A 10044-nucleotide genomic window follows, 5' to 3' on the forward strand; every position below is an offset into this window, starting at 1 on the left:
CCGAAAAAGAAATACTGTTGAACAAGGTGAATGCGTTTTTAGTGTCAAGCTTATAAAATTTGAAAAAATATCCAAACCTTCAGATATTGTGTATCATATTTTTCAAACTCAAGTATTCAAATGTTTGTTTATAATTTGATTTCAATATCCATATAATCCGTAATCTGAATGTTTGTAAATATATAAGTATTGCAACAACCAAACTATCAATAAGCCAAATAATTGAATATCCATATATTTAATCAAATACACGCATTTGAATTTTCAAAAATTTTTAAATAAGTATTTGAAATATGATAATTTGAACAGAATATAGAAAAGCAGAATTTTGCATTACTTATATCTAAACTTCTAGTTTATTTTCTAATTTTCCGAATATGTAAGTATATTTGTATGTATAAAAAACAGTTAGTTTTCATTAAAAAGTAATGAAAACAATTTAAAGTTTCTGTTGGAGGAGCTATTCCAATCTGTTACTGTACAGGTCAACTTTGTATTTGATTTCGAACCAAGGCAATATTTTGTGCGCACCATTATCAATTGTAGATACCTGTATACAATATATATAGTATTTTCTAAAAGAAATAATAATAAATTGTACGTACAATATACTGGTTTGGTGGTGTAGGTATTATCTGCTGAACACACCCATTCATATTGCCATGCATAGTCTAATAATGTCTAACCTACTTTTATATTTTGCATACGTATTAAGGGGCGTCCAACTCCAAAATCCAAACTCTCTCTTAATATTTACCTATTGAATGTATTTTGGTCTTGTCAACTTCAGAGAGGTTCTTTGCCCCTCTCCCCATTAGTCTGTAAGCATTTTAATAAACAATTCTAACTATTATTATGTAAAATCCTTGATTTGAGTTACAAGTTTAAAAGTCCTTCCATTATGTAACAGTACTGATCTATCTGACGGACCCAACTAATCGTTAGTTTGTATTTATTACAAAATTTAAAGATTCTGTGCCCATTAGAAATAAAACTATCACCCTTCAAACTGTTTAAATACCATTAATGTTGTTATTAGCTTCCGTTGCAATTAATCTAACTGAAAATCTAAAAACGGCACAGTAAACGCCATCTCTAGTTCATTTGGTGGAATTCAATATGTTCAACAAGGTCTATTTACATAAATAGTTTGTTGAACTGTATCCACGGCGTAGCTCATCGCACATGATCGGCACCTTACTAAAATCGATCAAACAAATTTGTGGCGGTCAGTATGACAGACGTGGGTCGTGATTTCGATCTAAACGTATTAAGGCAGCAGTGTCTGTGTTCTGTAGAAGCTATCTATGACGTGCTGATGAGATCCAATCGTGATCCACGTCTGGCAGTTTCGGCAGAATACAGACCGCCATGAATTTCTCTGTTCGCGGTCAACTGTTAGGGATGAAAGATTATTTACTGTAAAAATCGATAGTACCTAATAAGAATATACCTTTTTGTTATCTACTTTTTGTAATATTGGAATTAACATCAACATATAGCTATGAATATTCCACAAGAGAAATGTTATTCGAGACAACCGTTCTGTTTTAGATTGTGCCGTTATCGCGTCATGAATTCGGGAATTCGAGAAAATAGACGATCCTCGCTGGATGCATTGCAAGACACACAATAAATAAAAATCGTCCGAAGCGGCGTTTCATCGCGACGTTGCAAACGATCGATCCCCGCTGGATGTCGTCGTCGTAAACCTTTCAAGTACCCACAATAAAAGTATATCACCTTATTTCCCGGCCAATTCCGCACAGTTCAGTTTTCTCTCGAAGAAGTCGTATTGGAAAGTGGCACGCGAGAACATACCATACATAAGAATACACCGGAGGGAAATTATTGCCGTTTTCCACCGTAAATTCGAACATTGTTGGCGGCTTGGCTAAATTTACTTTTCACTTAAACGCACCAACGTCGTTCCCGGGATGTTATTAATTTATATTTCGTTGCTCTAATTTGATGTAAACGAACTGAGATTATTGCAGAAATAAATAAAAACGCTGTCCATGAATGGTCTTCCAGTGGGACGTTTCTTAGTATAATGGCTAATTTTTTCACTAGAGGGCGCCAATATTGATTTGACTGTTAATTGGCTGATTGTTGGCCGATTACGATTACTGAGAAGTCGATCCTAGTAGATTGTAACAAGCTTAATTAGCATATGAAGAAGTTTTCCAATACTTTTTGCAATAAAAAAGTTGTGATTAATGGTTGAAAAATTTCATGGTTTTTGGTCAAAAATATTAACGTCAAGTAAAGTCGAAAAGGTGAGAAGCGTTCAAAATGTGGTGTTACAGTCGAATGATGACGATAACGTGGATAGAGTAGAATGAGAAGGTATTAGAAAGAGTAGAACAGGCTCAATAAGAAGTAGGTGAAATGGGTTAGCAAGCTTTCTAAGAATGAAGGGCTCGTTAGAGACATATTGGAAGAAGAAACGGAAGTTATGGGGGGAAGATTAGATTATCATTCATAAACAGTTAAGGATGTGAGATGTTGTAGTTTTCGGTGAATGCGAAGATTNTTAAATATCTTATTTTTAGATATTAAATGTACGATTAGCTAAACAATTTCTATTAAAACTCTAGTCGTAGTGCAGGACCGTACCTCGTAGAGATAATAAAAAACACAACATCAAACGTAAATAAACAGGATTGTACAAGAAGTGTTAAGATTAGCGTATATTTATTTTCTTGGGCGACATTAAAAAGCTAAACCTTTTGAAGCGAACACGTGTTGTTGTCAGCCATAAACACTTTTCGTTTATTTCACATAATAAGCACATGTCTGGTTGGTAGTTAACAATATTTTACCTCACCGACAAAATTTTTAAACATCAGGTCGTGTACAAGAAGTATTTTGTCTGTCGCGGATATATGTTAGATTACCTAACCCTAAATGATTAAAATTGAAAGCGTTTTTTGCTTTTTTTTTGTAATTTAATAGTTCTTTTATATGTAAAAGGGTCTAACGAGACATTTTTTATTCTTTAGCTAGATTAAAAGAAAGCAATTACAGCGGCCAATTAAATTTTGTAAAATAAAATTTCAAAACAGATACCATGTGGTTATACCATTTTAAGTCGTAAAAATAATAGTCAACAAGAATTTGTTGAAATACAAGGTGTACTTGTAGACAATTACCCATGTATGTATTATACATACGTATTGATATAGTTGAATATTTCTTGCGACAATAATAAAAAATGAAAATTGTAAATTACTGCCAGTATTCTCAGATATAAATAAAATGCTCTACTCCAATCAAACTTACAAACCTACTACATGTATTCAATAACATCACAACACTGACCTACGATAAGATAATAAATAAAAATCATAAATAAACATGGTCTAACTAGGATAAAAAAGAAAAAAGAAAGATTAATAAATAAAAGAAACGAATAATAAAAAAGACATAAAACTTCATAACGATTAATAAATTATAACTGATACATTGTGTGAAACCATTTTTCAATAATACTAATTAACCTCATTGCTCTTTAACTGCTTTAATTAATTTACATGTCATTAACTTTGTTTACAGGAAACGATTTGCACTCCTGCCTAATACATCTGTAATAAAACATATTACCTATTTGTAATTAAATAAGTAAATTATCTTGTTAAAGTAGATACTCGTTAATTTACCATAAAGAAAAATAAATTACATGTTTATTATAAGTGAATATATTGATTGTTATCTANGTTGTGATTAATGGTTGAAAAATTTCATGGTTTTTGGTCAAAAATATTAACGTCAAGTAAAGTCGAAAAGGTGAGAAGCGTTCAAAATGTGGTGTTACAGTCGAATGATGACGATAACGTGGATAGAGTAGAATGAGAAGGTATTAGAAAGAGTAGAACAGGCTCAATAAGAAGTAGGTGAAATGGGTTAGCAAGCTTTCTAAGAATGAAGGGCTCGTTAGAGACATATTGGAAGAAGAAACGGAAGTTATGGGGGGAAGAGGTAGACCTAGATTAGATTATCATTCATAAACAGTTAAGGATGTGAGATGTTGTAGTTTTCGGTGAATGCGAAGATTAGGTCAGGATAGGAAAGAGTGGAAGTGAGTGTCCGAGCAGTCTTAGAGATGACGACCTTATTATGATGATAAACGCAATAAAGGGATGCGGTCTATTGTGCCACATGTTTTGACACTTGCAAAAGAATCAAAACCGATGGGGTATTTGCCGTTAACCTAGAATCACGAGGCAAGAACAAACGTCTGACAGTTTGGGAAGAATTGTTACTTGTTGTATCTGATTTTTTGATCAGATGAATTTGTACTGTGTCAACCAGGAATTATATTAATTATGTATGACCCGGACCCGAAATGGTAGATGATAACGGTTAGTACTTTAGTTTGACAACTAGTAATATCGAAATTGATGCAGTCGCTCATTACGTAGCGGATTTTGTGTTTTCTATGCTTTTTAGTGATAATACTTTTTAGACTCACTCGTTTTGGGTTAAGTTACTGTTCGTATTTCTAGTTTGATTGGCCTTAACCTAAATGAAAAAGAAAATAAATCATTTCCAAATATAAATTGCGTTTATTTCCTTCAGACATTTGATCGGGTTAAGCCGGTCCTGTAAGGCCGTTTGTTCAAGTTTAATAAATATGCCGAAACGCCATCCCGGTCTCTTTAAAAAATAATTCCTCTCGCTCGCAAACACGTGAACTTTATTGTCCGTTACCGTCGAACGAATGGCACAAAACAGCAAAGAAGCATGAGCCCTGTCATGCTTTATAAAGAATGTATTCTGGAGGTTACATATGCCTTCACAAACATACATATTACACACACACATATTTTTTGCAGTGTGGGTGCGCTTCGGTGGAATAACAGAAAGAAAAGAAATGAACAACATGGGGGCACATATGCACGCGTCCATAATGTATTTTCTCAAAAGGATTCCCAAGAAAAATGCATCCGAACGATCCCTTTGACAGACATGAAACATTTCTAACCGACGCGACGCGACGGACCGCTCACCCTAAGCATAATAATAAAATATAAGGAACAAATGGCGTGTCGAACAGAATTAATAATAAGTTATTTGAAGATCACTTAAACAGAATGGTATGATTCATTCATTCAGTCATTCTTGTTTGTGATCGGTGTCTTTTTTTTTGTAAATGCTTTACTAAAAAGTACCTACCCATATTACCTTTAGTAACTCTCTGTTTGGACATTAGAAACCAGAATTTAATCTGTTGTTCAAAATCCTTCATCTTACACATAAGTCCAGATTATTATAATATGATAAATGTAACATTGTCATGAAGAATCGATATGAATACAGTAGATTTCGGGTATGTCGTCGTTATATCCGGAAGTCGTTACAGGCAAAGGTAAAAGATACAGACACGTACAGGTCTGACGAAGGAAGCTGGCGAGCGGTCGCGCAGGTACTTGCCCATTTATGACCTATTTGGGTAAGTCACTTGGTACCGATACACAAATAAGCTTTCAGTAGGCGTAAATTGTAGTATTAATACAGATGGGACAGTAGCGTACTAGAAAATAATGTAGAAACATGACNTTGCACTCCTGCCTAATACATCTGTAATAAAACATATTACCTATTTGTAATTAAATAAGTAAATTATCTTGTTAAAGTAGATACTCGTTAATTTACCATAAAGAAAAATAAATTACATGTTTATTATAAGTGAATATATTGATTGTTATCTAAAAAATATGTAATTGCATTCACTTAACAACAAAATGTTTATGATAAATGTCAGTTCAAAGGTCAAATAGCTTAAAAGAATAGAATAAAAAATGTATATACCTGCGCATTTAATCACGTTTTCTCATTACTTTAAAGGTATATGTCTTCCAATAACGGTTTCATATCATCCAATGGGAAAACCCTGAGGAAGCACAAAATTATGTAAAACAAATCAAACAGAATATAGTAAATGCAATTGTTAAATTGTTGTTGTTTTGTTAGGATCCGTTCCAGGTACGTAACACCGTTTAGAGGAGAGGGGGGTCTTGTTAAACGTTATGGAGGGTTAACAGAGGGAGGGGGAGGCCAAGAAATGCGTTAGATATGTGATATTATACTTTTGTTTGTGATTTTACTGGACACAATTGGCTTTTTTATGTAAAAATGGTCACGTGGGGTCTTGTAGCTTTTGGGGGGTAATGAGAAAAGTATGACGTGTTATAGAGGGCAAGGGAAGTTAAAAACCGCATGATGTAGTACTCGAAAGGCTCCTTATTAAATATTGTTACTTTTCGTAAAGATTTTATTACTTTCAATGAGATACATCTTTAGGAGTTTAATCTCAAGTTTTCTGATATCTACTGTGAAAATACATATGAAAACTACATTAAACTTTGAATTGATGTTGTCCTGTTTCGGGTCTAAAGGCCGTCGTCAGTTTTGCTAGCACGATGCTGGATGTGGAATTCTCTGAAGAAGCTAACCACTCATGCTAACGAAACGTTAGGAAGAAACTTCAACCGATGACGATTATTATTAAACCCGAATCAGGAAATATTAGTTCACCAACAATTTGACATTAAACTTTAATATAAAAAGACGAAGCAAAATATTCACTTATAAATATAAAAAAAATTGAAAATGTGCTGTACATATAATTCCTGTACACATATATTTGGATTACCTACCACAACTTCTTTTATTTTAAAAAGAAATTTTTTTTAATTTGAAATATTGTAAAATTTATTAATAACAATAAATACATTCGGTTTTACTCGCAATTAAAAAATTTTGTAAATTAAAATAAATTAACTTCTACACTTCTTTATTGCCTGTTGTGACTTCTTCAGAAATTATAGAATAGAACAGATTCATGAAGGCAATAAAAAAACTACGGAAGCACAAGTAAAAGCAGACCCAATCAGTAATAGGTAATTTTGTAAATTGGAATTTAAAATTAAAAGATGATTGAATTGAATAAGCATATTCCATAAAGGATGATTAAGATCTAACACAACACATGCTTTTATTGAACGTCATCCTCTCTGTAATATTTAACATTGTATTTTTTTTTAAGTTATACTACAAATTTTGTATTACCTTTCATTGATTTTGAATTAGTTGTTCTTGTCAAGTGTTATAAAAAAAGGTAGGTAGCAACCCTAATATACTTATACCTAACACTTCATGGAAGTAAAAAGAAAGTTAAATCAGTACCCACACAACAAATGAAAGGGTTAGTTTGAGAGATCAGTAGAGAAAGTTAACAAGTTTCATGTAGCTCTAGCAACCCTTTCGAAAGCTTTCTAAATTTTATTGCTACGGTAACTTCTAAAGATTTAAAGCTTAATCGTTTGGTGACTTTGTATCTATAAGTGCAGTGGTTTGTGCAGTTAAAATCTAATTTATATTTTCGGCAAAATTAAGCCCAATTTTTAAGTGCTTAATTCTTTTATAGTTAATATATCTTAACTTTNAACCAAAGTCGTAATAAATGAAGTCCACTGTATATGTAATGTACTCGTATGTTTTAAATTCAAGGCATTTAGATTTAAAATGATCGCTACAACCAAAGTCGTAATAAATGAAGTCCACTGTATATGTAATGTATAATGAAGTAGTTTGGTCTTCTTCTTCTATTTTTGTGAATCAGAGTGAGTAGATCAGTAATTTTAGTGTGATAATCGACTATTGATTGATGGGAATTGAATATTAATATGTATCGCTCAAAGCTTATGCCATAATTATCAGTTATATACAACCCGTATCATTTTTCTTGTCAATTTAAGTTATTTTTCAAGAACACGTACCTATTTTCTGTAAATTATGAATAAATAATATCCCTGTATAAAATAGTACAACAAATGAGGAAAATAAAAATTAAGACGTCTGATTAAGACGTATTGCAACGATAAATTTAACTAACGGTCGTAAAATGTAGGCATTTGACAGGCAAACTTTTAGAGGATACTAAAATTTCGCCACGATCATAAAATACTTTACATCTCCACGCGTCCAAATTGTAGAAGGAAAAATGAAAATGTGTACGTGAACTATCTTTGCGAATAAATATATTAAACACGAGACGCGGTTAAATCGGCTTCGTATCATTATTACACATTTGAATCACTTGAGTTACTCCGTTTATAAAAATATTAATTTCATACTTAACTACATATAATGGAACGTACCCGTATGAGGGGAGGGGGTTTTCGAAAATGCCATGCTTGGTCGTAGGGAGGCTTAGGTTTTGGTTACGTAGTCAGTATCCTCTAGAGGTCTAGAGAAATCTCCCGCTTTTTCGAACTATGTCTATTCAAAACTTTCAGTTTGCAAAAAATGATTTAAGATCATATTTATGAATTACTACGTGAAAACTAGAGGGTAAGGGGGTCTTGGAATATACCATAGGTGGGCAACGAGGGGGGGAGAGAAGTAAAGAAACTGTAGAAAAGAAGGATCATGCACATTCCCTAACCATCTGTGCCAACTTCGTCAGGCCTTTGGTAAACGCACGCTGATAAACCACCTATGCAGTATTGTACAAATATTGGGATTTTGAATTGAACACATTTATTTAACAGGATAATAGTCAGGAACAGCACCTTTCTAATTTTATAGTCGTAGAATTTTTAGAATGGGTTTTGGNTTTTACAGGTTTCTATACAAATAAAAAAATCGTGCAATCACAATGGCTGCAGTTTCTAATGAATTATTCATTCAACTAACAGTAAAACTACTTACTTCAGAAAAGCGTTAAAAATGCAGTGTGCTATGGAAGTTATCAAACTGTGTCTTAGTGGTTCAAATAATAATAAAATTCATTTCATGATATGTGAATTCAATAAGAATAATATTTGCTGTTGGGTTTTCCTTTTGATAATGAAGAGGCAAACGGATTTTAATAATGTGTTACAATGGCGAGACAGATCCGCCTACAGATCAGCCATCATATCAGGCAGGTCAGGCTCCGACGTCAGTATAAAAGGTAAATTATACATGTATTCACTTTATAAAACATATTACCTATTTGTAATTAAATAAGTAAATTATCTTGTTAAAGTAGATACTCGTTAATTTACCATAAAGAAAAATAAATTACATGTTTATTATAAGTGAATATATTGATTGTTATCTAAAAAATATGTAATTGCATTCACTTAACAACAAAATGTTTATGATAAATGTCAGTTCAAAGGTCAAATAGCTTAAAAGAATAGAATAAAAAATGTATATACCTGCGCATTTAATCACGTTTTCTCATTACTTTAAAGGTATATGTCTTCCAATAACGGTTTCATATCATCCAATGGGAAAACCCTGAGGAAGCACAAAATTATGTAAAACAAATCAAACAGAATATAGTAAATGCAATTGTTAAATTGTTGTTGTTTTGTTAGGATCCGTTCCAGGTACGTAACACCGTTTAGAGGAGAGGGGGGTCTTGTTAAACGTTATGGAGGGTTAACAGAGGGAGGGGGAGGCCAAGAAATGCGTTAGATATGTGATATTATACTTTTGTTTGTGATTTTACTGGACACAATTGGCTTTTTTATGTAAAAATGGTCACGTGGGGTCTTGTAGCTTTTGGGGGGTAATGAGAAAAGTATGACGTGTTATAGAGGGCAAGGGAAGTTAAAAACCGCATGATGTAGTACTCGAAAGGCTCCTTATTAAATATTGTTACTTTTCGTAAAGATTTTATTACTTTCAATGAGATACATCTTTAGGAGTTTAATCTCAAGTTTTCTGATATCTACTGTGAAAATACATATGAAAACTACATTAAACTTTGAATTGATGTTGTCCTGTTTCGGGTCTAAAGGCCGTCGTCAGTTTTGCTAGCACGATGCTGGATGTGGAATTCTCTGAAGAAGCTAACCACTCATGCTAACGAAACGTTAGGAAGAAACTTCAACCGATGACGATTATTATTAAACCCGAATCAGGAAATATTAGTTCACCAACAATTTGACATTAAACTTTAATATAAAAAGACGAAGCAAAATATTCACTTATAAATATAAAAAAAATTGAAAATGTGCTGTACATATAATTCCTGTACACATA

At 32.7% G+C, this 10044-nt stretch overlaps 1 long non-coding RNA gene across 1 annotated transcript in view; it reads right to left on the reverse strand.

Moving 5' to 3' along the window:
• Nucleotides 1-2625: 2625 nt before the first annotated feature.
• LOC108744505 overlaps nucleotides 2626-10044 on the reverse strand; it is a 137733-nt gene continuing 130314 nt past the window's right edge. The window contains exons 4-5 of the long non-coding RNA XR_001938973.1: nucleotides 9213-9294; nucleotides 2626-3587 (exon numbers count right to left, since the gene is read on the reverse strand). This is a non-coding gene — a long non-coding RNA (uncharacterized LOC108744505). The remainder of the gene's footprint in view (nucleotides 3588-9212; nucleotides 9295-10044) is intronic.

This window comes from Agrilus planipennis, unplaced genomic scaffold (assembly GCF_000699045.2).
Source record: "Agrilus planipennis isolate EAB-ADULT unplaced genomic scaffold, Apla_2.0 scaffold33, whole genome shotgun sequence".
NCBI classification, from domain to species: domain Eukaryota; kingdom Metazoa; phylum Arthropoda; class Insecta; order Coleoptera; family Buprestidae; genus Agrilus; species Agrilus planipennis.